This window comes from Hemicordylus capensis, chromosome 4 (assembly GCF_027244095.1).
Source record: "Hemicordylus capensis ecotype Gifberg chromosome 4, rHemCap1.1.pri, whole genome shotgun sequence".
NCBI classification, from domain to species: Eukaryota; Metazoa; Chordata; class Lepidosauria; order Squamata; family Cordylidae; genus Hemicordylus; species Hemicordylus capensis.
The window spans coordinates 194,564,493-194,573,862 of NC_069660.1; the positions used below are offsets into that span (position 1 = coordinate 194,564,493).

The 9,370-nt window shown below is 41.8% G+C and overlaps 1 long non-coding RNA gene across 1 annotated transcript in view; it reads right to left on the reverse strand.

Moving 5' to 3' along the window:
- Nucleotides 1-3,144: 3,144 nt before the first annotated feature.
- Nucleotides 3,145-9,370, reverse strand: part of LOC128325092 (uncharacterized) — a 17,675-nt gene continuing 11,449 nt past the window's right edge. The window contains exon 3 of the long non-coding RNA XR_008307252.1: nt 3,145-4,166. This is a non-coding gene — a long non-coding RNA (uncharacterized LOC128325092). The remainder of the gene's footprint in view (nt 4,167-9,370) is intronic.

The following is a 9,370-nucleotide window of genomic DNA, read 5'->3' on the forward strand; positions in this document are numbered from 1 at the left end:
GAGAGAAGCCACCTCGAATTATACTTGTGACACGAGGGAAGCAGCCCCTCCCCTCTGCTCCCGGGGTTTTTTTTGGTGCAGGTTCATATTGCATGCCTCCGTGTTTTCCTTCTAGCCAATGGGGAAGGGGAGAGGGAGAGGGAGAGAGCAATCCTTGGGTAGGAACACAATGTTGCCTTCAAAATCTCATGTCCTAGACCAGAAGCATTTGTATACATTAACAGATTACTTTCCTTTTTCCCCCAACACATGTGTGGTGTTTTAACCAGTGAAACCTTTAAGCAAGCAGACTAATCTTGTTCAAAAAAAGCCAGCTTGAACAAACACAGAAGTTTTACTTTTGTAACTAGAACATAAGTTTGTTTCCTGAAGACTGATTTTTTCACTCTTCACAGCTAGGCAAGCCAGCTCAATTTGCATTTCTAAGGAGCTGTATCTGCATTCCTAAAGAGTGTTTCCCACTTATCATGTTAATGATTATACATCAGTGCCTCTCTCTATTTGCTCTGGCGTTTTCAGAAAAAACTCATTTAAAAGCAGCATTTTAAAACTCAGAAATACATTGGGAAAAGCTAGATATCAGAAAAGAAAACTCGATTTGTGTGTTGGGTGCTTCCATAGATTTTGACTGGACTTCGGGGTAAGTCTGGCTGGTATGTGAACACACACATTCTCTTCCGGAGGAGATTCGGGATAACAGCCCTGTCTGTAAAGGTTCCAGGTCAATTTCTCCCTTACAGGTGTTCCTGCTAGAATGGAGATAAAGGCTTCCAGAAGTTCCTGGCCTTGGTCAGTGACTGGGGTAGATTTTTTCTTTGCTTTGCTTCTGCAGCCACATGGCAACTAGCAACCAAGCAATCTCTCTTGTGTGGGGGGCGGGGACAATCTCTCTATAGCTACTGGTCCTCTAGTCAATGACTGGCACAAGACTGATCTCCCTTTTGCTGAGGAGGGTGCAACCCCCCAGCAGCCTTTGGTTCTCTGTCCAGTGATTAGAGACATAGGCTGACATCATGATTTGATGCACTGAGGATGCCGCAGCAGGCTACTGCAGTGTACTACTTCTCTGCTACTGCAGTGTGCTTACAGCTGGGAGGGGGACTTTTGCTGATCTTTCCTGCCTCCAGAAGTGCTCTATGCCTTACAAAAATATGTTGCTCAGGGTTGTATAATCACTCCGCTTCTGCATGCACTGCAGTAGGGGGAAGCCCCTGGCTGCAAAAAGACCAGCCTTCCGCTCTAAGGAAGCTATTTTTGCTGCATCCTTCTCAGGGTGTCAGCCATATTGCCCTCTGCTTTAGTTCTGCAATTACAGAGTGATCAAAGTACAGAACTCTGGATTCAGATATTTTGCTTACACTTGAAGGAAATGATACCTTATTGGACACAATGACACGTATTCACTGCAGATTTGAAACAAATTGATTTTAAAAAAACAGAGGAAATTATGTTCTCCTTGATAATGAAAATAATAATTCATCTAAAGCATGGCTTCTGGTATTTTTCCATTAAGATTTCACTAGAAAATCTGATTCATTTCTACAAATTGAGTGCAGATGTATCAGTGAGAAGATGTGAACATACTCAGCTTTTCCATAAATATTTATGGGATGTAATATTTATGCAACAAAGACATGGGGCATCACTCCACGGAAAATAATCTGAAATTGATTTTATCCTCTTAATATAATGTGTCAGTTTTTGTGTTTTAGTTGTTCTTGGGCGGAACTAACAAATTGAAGGCAGCCTGAGAACTTGTAATAAAAAAAAAAAAAGGGCAAGGCTTACTTAAGATAAATATGGATATTAATTCTGCCACCTCCAGAGTCTCAATAAATGCCTTTAGTTTTTACATGATCTAATTTTATAAAACGTTTGGAGAGATTACAGAAGGAGAGATGACTCTAAGCAACAAATATGATTTTTTAATCACTGCTCTTGTGCAGCTATGCCTCTCTATATAACTTCTTTTGGAATGGTTTTCATGGTGCTTTTTGCCAGCCATTTGACTGAAGGGGATTGATGGTGTAATCAAAACGGAAATCGTCACAGATGGAAGCCAGAAGCAGTTCTTTTTTAATCTTTAGCTTCATCTAAAGGGAAGCTCTACCCCTTTTAGAATTATGTTTGTACAAGATCCACAGTTTTATTTTAAAATATACTGTGCATTGGGAATTGGCAAATGAGAACAGTACAGGGAAGTTGCAAGAACGCAGTATAGGAATTTATTTTTAAAAAATGTGTTCTATGTAAATGACTTCATTTTTAAAATTCTGGGACCTGGGTGGGGACAGAAACATGTTGGAGTGCAGCCTCATGGGCTGCTGTAGGACTGACAATATAACAAATGCTTTCCCTTTGCTCCTGTGGCTGGTGTTAGCAGAGGGTAGGCTGAGCTGTGCTGGAATTGTGGTACAGGGTGAAGAAGGAACACTGGGTGTGAAAGGCAATGAGTGTGAATACCATGTTAAATGGTGAACTGGGGTGGAGTTCACCCACTTGCCTTCTTAATGCACATGTAGAATGTGTTTTACCTGAGTTGCATTGATCATGACTTTTAAACTTTGGCCATCCTGCTATTATTAGCTTCTATTTTTCAATTCAATATTCTATTTGGGAAGACTGGGCAACACAGTCACTCCTGTTTGTTGTGTGTATAGTTTCCTGCTGCCTACTCAGCCAAACCTAAGCTCTCCCTCACAACCATCTTGTTGAAATCAAACTCATATTTATTGTCCAATGAACGTTAAGCCTCTATAAATGTTCTGGAGCCAGATTGGTCAACCCACCTCTGAGAAGTGAAAACTAGATGTTCTGTCAGTTCCCAGAACTACTCAAGGGTGTAACTTTTATAGTTATTAATTTGCATCAACTCCATTAATATTAAAAATGAAACCCTCATAATTAAGTTTCCCCAAATGGCTTTTCACAAGTCCTGCTTCTTCCCAGCACTATGACTTTCAAAGCCTCAGTTGGTTCATGTCACAAGGGGTGGGTGATTACCCTTTATCTTATCTTGACCATTGTCCCCAATTTGTGGGATCCCACTTTCTTGGGAGATTCCTTTTCCTAAATATATTCTTCTGCTATTGGGCAAACTGTTGTTCCTGTCCCCCCCTCCCCTTTCCCTCTCTGACAATATATGCTTGTGTTAAATGGAAATTTAACATCAGCTGCCTAGGCCCTTGGATTCAGCTTTAGATACTGACTTCTAGAAATTGGATAACTAAACAACACATTTGCAGTGTCTATTTATGCAGTCTTTGGGCAAATAAATTTTGTCTTTTGGCCAGATTTCAAAATCTATTTTTGCATATTTTTAATTCCAAGTGACCTGATTTCCTAAGAACAAACTTTATCAACTTCACTAGTTTATCTCTAGATCTGAACTTTCTCCACCTACCTATGCACTAAGCTTTTGCCCATGTTGATCTACGCTTTAGAACAGAAACATTTGTTTCAGAAGGAATGGACACATGAACAGGGCCCATTTTGTCCATTTTTTCATTCATTTGGAGACAAATATAGAGACATCCTGAATTGGGCTGTTGGGACTTCTGCTCAGTTTTGGAATAGGAGACTTAGCTTGCAACATGGTAGAGTGATGGGCTCCCCCACACGCACACACATACACACGCTGCTTTTCCCTTCCTCTAACCATTTAAAGGAGCAAATTCATCTAGAAATGAATAGGTTAACAAAAAACAAGTTGCTGTCTATCACAAAGCAAACTGCAGCCACAATGAACCCAAACTAAAATCAACACAATTTTAAAATAAAGATATTCAATGACAATGAATGAATTCTTCAGAATGAAGCGGGTGGGGCTTGAACACCCCTAGTTAAGAGTTCCAGGCAAAATGTGTAGTCCATTTCCATCACTGCCACTTCTTCTCTGAAGACTCAAAGTACTTTACAATGACTGCTGTCTTGTAACAGCTCTAAGGTCAGATGTATCACTCCCATTTTAAATAAACCAGGTGAACTGACAAATTGATAACATTTTCCTTGGGTCACACACATTCAGGAATTGGCACTGGACATAAGTACACAACCTACTTTTTTCATGTCTACTCAGGTTCCTTGAATTGCTCGGCTATGAAATGTTTCCTCGTCTCTTCATTTCCTGTACAGATGCCTTCTCTTCTCTTCCTTTTATTCCTCAGCTGTGAAAGTGTAACAATGAATCTTGTTCAGATGTTGACCTTTAAAAGAAAAACTATTGGGCAAAGCTTTACTAGGCTACCTCCCTTTCCAAATCAGATTTAGACTGCAATCCTAAACTCACTTACTAGGAAATAAGTCTGTTGGACTCTGTAGGTGTGAGCAAATTAGGATTGGGCTGTTAAGCTGTAACCTCAAGAACACTGACTTGAAAAAAAATAGGCTTCATAAAAGTCTGTGACACCACTGAGAAATGTTGTAAGGAATAATAAAATAAGCATAATGTTAAAAGAGATCTTAAAGCCTGTCCTTCACAAGTTCATGGTGCCACCTTCATATCTGAATTAACAGACAAGCTTTATGAAAAGTCTTTGAATTGTTTTCCAAATATCTAAGATATTGTGCCTAAAGAGGAACCCTCACATTCATTTTTAATTCCTTATCTCGAACCATCTCTGCTTTCTGGGCCCTGAGAATGAGATAAGGAACACTTCTCTTCCCACAAATCAGAAGCTGTTTTCAGGGTAAGGGAATCAGGCAATACTTTCATTTTTTCCTCTTCCTTCATCTTCTCCTGAATCTGGCCTCTGAGGGTTTTTGAGGGGAGAAGGCTTCAGAAATAGAAGCACCTCTCATTACCCTAGAGTTTTCTTCAGAAGGGGAAGAAGTGACCGATTCCCCACTGTGTCCTTGTCAGTGGTGGCCAAGCCACCCATGTGACCAGGTCAACTGAGGACCACACTAGAACTTCTACCAAGTATCAAACTCCTGCTGGGTGCCATATTGAATATGGTAACATATAAAATGCTACTCAGATTAAGGTCCTCCATATGGTGTCATTCATTCAGGAGAGCTTCTGAAAAGGAACCTGAAAGTTCCTGCTAGAAGGGCTGTTCTCCCCCACAATCTCTCCCACCACCACTTCTTTGACAGTTGCTGTTTCTGCTGAAGATTGTCTACACAACAGATATCTATTGGCAAAAAAAATCTTTCTGCAACAATATCAGCTGTAGCAATGGTGACTGAGAGAAGAGACTTGCAGGGATATTGAAGCAAATTAAAGAAGGATTCCTTTTAGGAAGGTTGCCTGTACCCACCAAGGTGCCAACCTATGTAATGAGGGACCATTAGAACAGTCAGTTTAATGCTCCTTTTCAAGATGACACTTGATTGGTAAGTGTTGTTATCTATGTGGACAGATGCAGAGATCAAAAGACCACATCTCCCCCTGGTATTCACCCTAATCTGCCCAGTGGACCCTATGACATACTCAGACCTCTATCATCTTGAAGGGAGAGCATCACATCTCACAAACCCTCCCTTCACTAATCCCCCAACCTTATCTGACACAGGAGATAGGGTCACTTTGCATCTCACCAGCCAGAGGGAAGGAAATTAGCATAGTATTGAACTACAGACAGGTGTGAGACCCACAGCCCAGAGCCAGCTCATCCCTTCCCTCATGGCTTTAAAGCTAGAGGGAAAAGGCCTAGTCAGTTTTCACTCTTTTCCATCTGCAAAAATGGGTGTTCCACAGGAGAAGCTGTAGAGATTAATGCTCTCTCAGCCAAGGACCTGCCCGTGCCTACTGATAGACTAAGGTAAAATTCAGTGCTAGTCAGTTAGTAAGTGCTTTTTTGTATTTTCTTTTGAATTCCTGTATTCCTTTCTTTACTCCCAGTTCTCCCCTATTTTTCCCCCAATTCCTTATTCTGTGTGCCAACCTTATTTCTTAATAAAGTTCATAAACTTAGAAGTGGCTTTAGTCTAATTTAACATGTTCTGGAGGCAGTTGCGGAGCCAGCCGAACGGCGGCCTGGGTCCAGCCCCGCTTGGCAGCCCCCTCCACATACACCTGTGTGCATGATGTCACGCGCACAGGGGTGTAGCTCGGGTTCTGGAGGAGCCCAGAGCAAACGCCCCCCTCCCACCCGGGCTACACCAAAGGAGTCCCATTTAGTCCCAGACCACAGAGGAGATGAAGTTCTGCTCTGTTCCGAGAGCGCTTGAGGCTATATCGGCGAGCGGAGAAACCACATGTGAGGAAACAAGAGGGCTAGATCAACTGCGTTTCAGAACCTGCGAAGGTGAAATTCAACAAACGCTGGTGTCTACAAAGGGATGGAGGGCCAGCAGGTGGCTGGACAGATCCCTGTCTAAGCTGGACTCAACAAACTCAGTTTCCCAAATGAGAGTGGCAGACAGAACTAACTCACCATGTTTGCTGCCTGCAGCCCCGATGCCCAGCTAACCTGGATTAGACTCCACTCCTCCTCTGTCTCCTCCTGCAGCACCTTGGCTAGATCTTTCCTTCCCTCACTGAGATTTGAACACCCCACTGTAGGCTATGAGCCCGGGCCACGCCCCTTTGTGTGTGATGTCACACACAAAGGAGGCATGCCTGAGGTGCTGAGAGCCCGAGCGAACTCTTAGCTCATCATTCCTGGCAGCGTTGGCTGCCTGATAGGACGTTTCCCCCTTTCTCGAAAATGTCTTATCAGGCAGCTGGCGCTGCCTGAAATAACCGATGACAAGTTCGCCCAGGCTCTTGGCAGCCCAGGTATGTGTGTGTGGGGGGGAGTTTGCTCTGGGCTCCTCTGGAGCCTGAGCTACGGGGCTTTGGCAGCCTTTTTCACTGGCAGCCCAGGTTCTTTGAACCCGTTCACACAATGGTGGCTATGCCCATGTCTGGAGGGTTACTTGCAAAACTCTTCCCCATGTGCCTCTTAAGGTCATTTGCTACTTTTGAGTTATTTTCAGAATATTAACTTGCTGTCTAGAGCTGGGTTGTGTGGACTCTGGCTGTACAGTGCCTGTAAGTCCCAAGCCGGACAGTTCTAGGTTGATGAAGCCATGTCTAAGTGGCTTTAGATCAGTCTTCAACTGGTGGCACCCTACCTTGAAGGAGCGGCATGCTCCTAGATTTGGGATCAGAGCAATCTCTCTACTGAGAGTAGATTCCAGGAGAATATAGAGTCACCCCCATTTCATCACAGACCTCCATTCACTACCAGAATTGTCATTTTGTGGATTCTGGCAGCAACCTTAGTTTTACAAGTTTGCATCAGGTGCTATTTTATCACTCACTGCCTAAGACGATCAAAGGGCTGTCTTTGCAATAGAACATCTATATTGATTTCCTGAGGCCTGCAATAATTCCTTAATATTATTTTGTGACAATAAGCTTTATATAAAACAGTGTGTTTGATTTACATAAAACATGTTCTTCTGCATCTGTATGCCATTAATTTCCTCCGAAGTAAAAATATGTGATGCCTGAAATTACAAGTTTTGCTCTTCTATACACCACAGTTTAAATTGCATATTCACTTTTTTTGGAAATAGAAATAAATACAGTTCCATAAAAAGCTTTTTGTGGGCTTTTTTCATTTCCAGATATATCACAATTGCTTTATATTGTCTGCAGAGTCTTTGGGGTCTCCAAATTGACAGAAATTAACCAGACTTTCATGCTTGCCCTTTTATTGTTGTCATCCATCAAAAGGCAAATATTATCTAGACTTGTTCTTATTAGAATACAATCTAAGTTACTGTCTGGTAGGAGTATGTTTCTAAACTGGTTAGGGACAATGTGATTTTCTTATCGTTTCAGACAGAGCACAATGCCTATGTATTTGACACTTCAATTTTCCTTATATAGATGCAAAGTGATTTACTTGTCAAATTTACATCAAAACCTATGTTCCTCAGTGAGATCCAAAATGATTTTGCTATTTTCTCTGCATACATTTGCCTCCTGTGAAGGGTTGCTGTCTGTTCTGTTTAAGAATCTGTATCTGAATACAAAGACATGGCCATTTCAGCAACTCTCAAAAGAAAGGTTTCTTTACAAAGGAGATGGATTGGAAGATCAAAACCACAGAGCCGATGTTTAACACAATTAAAGGGCCTGCAATAGGTGAGAGTGAGTGCATTCATTTAATGCTGGTAATGCATTTCAGTTCACCTTGGTTGCCCCAGGCTGTCTTTTTCGGACAGCATAGCAAATCAGTTGGGATCCGTGTAATCTGTTACAATTTGATGTCAATATTTGCCTTTTCTATAAACTGGCTGAATCAGTTTCTACTTGGATACAATATCCAGGAGCCTAGATACATACCTCAGCTCCCCTTTTAAGCTGTCAAATATTTCAAAGCAACTGCCCCAGCCTCTCTTTCTGTATGCCAGTTATTTTCACTGGTTTTTTCTAGACCCACAGAATTCTTCTTATTCTTTCTTTTTATTCTTTATTCTTTATTGCGGTCATAGACCAATACTTAGTAAAACATACATACTTGCAAGAAACTCAGCATAATAAATCACACAGATTATAACGCAATATTAACAGGTTAGAATTAAGGCAGATGTGGTGAAGTCCAGATAGATCTTGCTGATAGCCAAAGGGAGCAGAGCACCCTCCATTACAATCATACACCCTCCATTACAATCATAAAACAAAAATCATGGAAAAGAGAAAGCAAAACATTATTGGAAACCTAAGCGGATGTTACAAATGATATAACAGTACCTAGCCATTTTGGTGATTAGGTCGTCATCAAGACTGGACAGTAAATACTTCAAATAAAAGTCATCCAAATGCCCAGGAAAACGTTGCAGCAAAGGGGACACTAATCTTAAGCGGGCGTCCCTATAGAAATTACAATATAAAATGGCATGCGCACTTGTCTCCACTTGACCAGACCCACAGGGGCAAAGTTGAGCAGAGAAAGGGGTACCTTTAAATCTTCCCTCCATAACAGCAGATGGAAGCGCATTTAGACTTCTTCTTACTGTCCTGAGGGATCTACAGAATCTTCCTAAAAAATTCCCTAGTTGTATCGAATCTCTTTTTGTTTCTCCCAAAATTCCTCAGAAGTTTCACTTGCTGAGCAATTCCCAAAATTCCTTTCACAATTTTGCTTTAGGACAATATCAGTGGCAGCTGTACAGATGGATCAAAAGATACTCTTGCTCTTAAGAAATTCAGTGAGTGTAATCAAAAGAAGGGAGCCACCTTATGGCGCAGCAGGGAAATGACTAGCAAGACAGAGGCTGCCGGGTCATATCCCCGCTGGTATGTTTCCCAGACAATGGGCAACATCTATATTGGGCAACAACGCTATAAGAAGATGCTGAAAGGCATCATCTCATAGTGCACAGGAGGAGGCAATGGTAGACCACTCCTGTATTCTACCAAAGACATCCA